This window comes from Castor canadensis, chromosome 12, assembly GCF_047511655.1.
Source record: "Castor canadensis chromosome 12, mCasCan1.hap1v2, whole genome shotgun sequence".
Lineage (NCBI taxonomy): Eukaryota > Metazoa > Chordata > Mammalia > Rodentia > Castoridae > Castor > Castor canadensis.
Window position 1 is genome coordinate 29,551,419 of NC_133397.1, and position 5,697 is coordinate 29,557,115.

Sequence of the window (5,697 nt, forward strand, 5' to 3'; positions counted from 1 at the left end):
AATATTCTCCCTGGCAATATTGTCTTTGCTTACCTGAGGACTTGGCCACACAAGACAGTCATGCTTACAATGTGTTTTAAGGTGGAGGCCTTGAATCTGTAGTCTGCATCAGCCTGATTTCCTGAGAGGCTTGAGGCTAAGGTTAGTCGCACAGGTGGTCAACCATGCCTACTGATAACCCTAGCCCAAAGCGCACGTAAGGTTTCAAGTGAGCTTTTCTAGTTAACGATGTTCTGTGTGTCTTGTTACACGTTGTTTCAAGGAAAAACAAGCATACATGTGACTGTACTGGGAGACAGAAATTGGAAGCTTGTGCCTGGTGTCTCTGGGATCCTTGTCTGTGTACTTTTTCACCTGTTTTTCTATAATAATCTGTAAATGTGAGCATAATAATTTTTCTGAGTTCTGTAACTCATTCTGGAAAATTTCTGAGCCTGAGCAATACCTTTTGGACTTTCAGTCACAGAACTGAAATGGTAAGAGGGCAACAGAGAGAAACTTCTGGTCATCTGTGGTTATGTGTCTTACTATTTCTGCATGAGCAGGTCAGTGTATGGAGATTATTTTGTATGGCTTCACTTTAACATTGCCTTCACCTAAACTTCTCTGAAGTTTTTTGACTCTTTGGATGATGATTTATGTTGACTTAACACTGAATTCTATTAGGTTAAATGATGGATCTTAGTGTAGATTAAATCAAACTAAAATCTCTCGTCTTCTTTGGGACAGACTAGATCAGATCAGATCAAGATTAATTTTAGATACTGAATTAATTGATATTACATTTTGATGTTGCATTAATTTTCATGTTACATTATTTTCATGGCCTTAATGGTTAAAATTGCTTCTGAAATCCTCTTTACTTAAACTACTTATTTCAAGTTTATTTAGGAATGGTTTACATATAGAGATATAATTGATATTGCAAAAATAATACACATAAGGGCAGGAGTTAAAGAGTTAACAAGAAAAATTATGCTACTGAATTAAGTTGATACTATGAACTAGATTGTTTTAAGTTGCAAAATGCAATGTCTAGGGTAATCACTAGGACATATTCTAAAAATGAAAAAGTAAAGAAAATAGCAAAAAATGTTAAAATGTCTATTTTCAACCAAAAGAAGGAAGTAACAAAACAAATCAACAAAAATAAAATGTGCAAAAAGCAATTACCTGCATAAATCCTACCTTATCAGTATAAAAATTAAAACAAATGGACTCAACACTAATTAAAAAATCAGAGACTGAAAAATTAGATTAAAAGCCTAATCTACCTTTATGGTGTACATATGAAAATAAAATCACCTTCAAAGACAAAAATAGGTTCAAAATAAAGGAAAGAAAAAAAAGACTGTGTCATCCATAAAGGGTTCAAAGGAAAGCAAAAGTGGTTATGCCAATATCATACAAAGCAGAATTCAAGATATAAGGTTTGCTAAAAACAAAGGATAAATTATAAAAATAAATGTGTTGGTCATTCTAGAAGACATAATGATTACAAAATTATAAGTTTATACCAAAAGAGTTCCAAAACTTAAGAAGAAGAAAGTAACAGAATTGCAGAAATAGACAAAATTCAGTAATAACAGTTAGAGAGTCCAATAACCCATTTTCAAAAGTATGTGCAATTAGAAGATCAATAAGGAACCAGAGAATGTGAACAAGGTTATAAATCAACTGCATTTAGAAGATTTCTATAGACTACTTTAACCCCAAAAACAGATTAAACATTCTTCTTAAGTATGTTATGAAGCATTATGCAATATTCATTGTAGATTAGATTATAAAGAAAGCTTTCATAGATTTTATAAAGAACATGAATCATATAAAGTACTTTATACCACCATAATAAGTTAAAAATAAAAAGAACATTTAAAAAAATTAAAATGTTAAAATTAAAAGCAGTTTCCTATATAACCACTCAGCAAAGAAGAAATTACAAAGAAAATTAGAAAAAGATTGATAAATGAAAATAGAAACGAAACACTGCAAATTATGGAGCTATATCTGAAACAGTACTCACAGAAAGATTTGTAACTACCAATTTTTTTAAAAAAGAAGAAAAATTTCATTCCACTAGTGAAACTTTCAGTCTTATGATGATTATAAAAGAAGAACATACTGAAATTAAAGTAAGCACAAGGACGGAAATAAATATTAGAACGGAAATAAGTGAAATAAAGAATAGAAAAATAATAGAGAAAATCAAGTCAAAAGCTAAACTCCAGAATTCCTTCCTAGTATCTACAGGAAGGGAATCCCTCTTGGATAAGTGAGGTTCCATATCGTATTCACGTCTTGAATGTCTAGCTAGCCATGCCATTTACCTAGTGCTATCACCATTGCCTTTAATGATTTCTTTCAATAGCTCCATTTTATTTCATCAGAGTTTACACAATTTATATTGCCACAATATTAAAAGGTTCTACACTGACTCTATTGGACCAGGTACTTTTTTTTATTTTGAGGAAGGCAAAAATTCAGAACATGCCCCCAGTGGCAGAAAAAGTAGTGTTTCTAAGTATACCCTTTTGAGCTTGATCTGAGTATACCCTTTTGTTAGGAGCATATCTACCACCTTGGGGCTGTCACTTTCTCTTTTTGAGATATTTTGAGTGTGAATCTCTGCCTATAATAAGGGGATGGAATGACTCTCCTTCTTTTCTCAAGCAAATAGTAAACCTTTGTTGCTTTAGTTTATTTTTGTTATTTTTAATGGGGGTCTATTTTAACCAAGTTAACTGATAAAGTACCTGAGAAGGTGCTGCAGGATAAATATATTAATAAATGATGTGACAATTATCCTATAAAAGTAGAAGAGAATATAGACAGATTCATCACAAAATGTGTTTTTGAGTTGGTAAAAGATGAATCCTTTTTATCGACATTGTATCATTCGGCCTCTGTAAGACTTTTTAAAAGATAGTTATGAATATTTCTTAAGCGTTGACCTTTGGATGTGGTGGAAAACTTTCACAGAGTCCTTTGATTATCTTGCTGGTTAGTAAACTCTTCACTTACAATTTCTTGGGAATCCAGGTTCTAGGACATAAACTGATCTTTGTTGTTAACCAATAAGTCCTAGAATATGTGAAAGAAAAAAAAGGGAAAAGAACTAAGTCTTCCCAGTTGTTCATGTAAAATCTGACAATTATTGTTGACCAGTCTTAGACTACCTATCTAATACTTGCTCATTCCATCTTCAAATTGTATACAACATTTAACCTCTTCTTGTCACTTCTTACTATCATTTGGGGCCAAGCCACTTGTATTAATAAAAGTTTATACACTCATCCATTTGCTTTTCTCTCCACTTGGCTCTCCTCCACATATTCTCAAAACAGCATGCAGCATGATCACATGAAAAGAGAAATCAGCATATGTCACTTCTTTGCTCAATACACTTCAGACATATCATTCTCATCAGAGTTCATGCCAAAGTACTCACAGGCTTACAGGACCACACGTTTCTGACACTCATTTCTCACTACTTTCATTTTCGTTCACTCTGCATGAGCCAGAGCTTCTTTGCTGTTCCAGGAATATGGCGAGCTTTCTTCTGCCTTAATGTTTTTGCATTTGTCTATTCTCATTTGAGTTTGAGTCCTCAAGAGTCTCCATGGCTCACTTTTTCTCACTTTCCTAGAATGTCATCTTCTGATGAGATTGTTGTGACCCCTCAGACCACCTTATCTGTTATTCTAAATGCCACCCTTTCTATCTCTCTTCCCTATATTCTTTTCCTCCTTCCCATTTCATTATCTAAATATCACTTATTTTTTTCTTTAGTTCCAATTTCTCCCATAAGAAAGTATTGCCTATAAGGCTGGAATTTTTCCTGTTTACTGAGAACAATGCTTGGCACATAAAAATGTTCAATAAATACCAGTACATCTGAGTGGTAGATGCAGAATTACACTATTTATATATATTTTTCACCGTCTTGCTAATGACTCTGTTATGTAGATCATTTTGTCCTCTTTTTCAGGTAAAGGTGATGAGAGAAGTTAAAATATGTGAATCTAGGTCTTTCTGACTTGAAAACCATTATTCTTTATTATATCTCCGTTACTTTTACTCAGAAAAATAAGTGTTATGTGGCAGGTCCTTAGGTCTTTATTTCCCTTTTATGCCGAGACTCTTTTCAGTTTTCCTTTTGCTCTCTGACTTTTCATGTTAACACTGCAAAGACAACCCATTGTGGGGCCTAGCTAAGCCATACATCCCCTTTTCTAAAATCTCACTTAGTTAGAGGAGAGCTGTCAGCTTTTTGTGAACATTGTATGTCTCTCAGTGAAATAAAAGGCCAATGACACATTGTACCTTGTAAAAGCTATCATAGTGGAAAAGAACACTCATGGTGTTCACATCATGAAGAGAAATGTCACAAGCTGCATATGATTTTAAAATTCTGATATTTTTATATTCACTACTTAGGTTAACAGTTCTGAGGTAATAAAAGAAGAACACAATCACTTTGCTCAGTTCAGATGCTTGAAATGAAAAAAAAAGTTCTCTATAAAAGTGGATTTCAGGTTAGTGGTCTCTGAAATATTGCCTATTGATCTAATCCGAAGAGAACATTCAAAATGAATATAGTCCTGGTTTATGTGATATTTAGAACAAGTCAAATGCTTAGTACTTTTGAGGTAAAAGTTTTATGATTCTCGAATGGCGGTGGCAGAAAAGTCAAGGACAGCCAAGACGAATTTAGAATGAAAAATCAAGTGAAACTGCTAGAAGTTGAGTCATTAGGAATGAAGGAAAATCTGAGCTGAGAAAATAAGCCAGTGTAATGATTGAAACAAGAATCTTTGCTTCCTGTGTTTGTCCAAGATTTATATGATTAAGAGTATTTGAAAAGTCACAGTGGAAAGGAGAATGAAGTAAAAAGGGCTTTTAATCCTCAGCTCCTTGAATTTAGATATGTTTTAAGTGTGTTAAACTTGTAGTAGAGAATGATAATAAATACTAAAACAAAAATATTTGTTAAAAAAAGTTATGGAAATGTATGTGCCTTTTGATATGCATATATGCATATATGTATGTATATGTGCATACATATTAATGTCTGTGTCAACATACACATTTCCCAAACCTCTGATTTTTATCGCTTCTCCGTATGTCAAAAAATGTACTTAAAGTTTTCACCTATAAAGTGCTAGAGTGACATGAGTTGCTACTCCTGTTGAAAGTAGATAAGCCCTTATACTTCCTGAGTTGTACTCTGAAATTTCACTCCTCACCAAAGTAGGTGTTCTTAGTCAGCTGTCCTTCTGGCAGAAATTAAAGGGGCTCAGGTCATCCTAGGATCATCAGCAATCCTCCCAACTAAAAGGGAAACAGACGAGGCAGATCCTCTCTAGGGAGGTGTTCGTGCATATTTCTCTTTGACTCACATTCCATTAGGCAGATCTTCACTATGTGACTACACAAACCTGTTGAGCCAGGCGCCCAGGAAGAAGAGAAGTATGACTTTCTAAACAGGTTGCAGTTTGCACCATTAGTAGAACAAGTGCATTGAAGTTTTGCTGTGGGCAAGGCTGTGATCTAGAGAAACATACACGTTTTAATATTGTGGGTTTTATTTTATTTATTTTGAGAAAGTGTCTCTAACTTGCAATCTCTGCTTCAGCCTCCTGAGTTCAGGAATTACAGGTGTGTGTGAACACACTAGTCTTGTTCTTGAGATCCAAA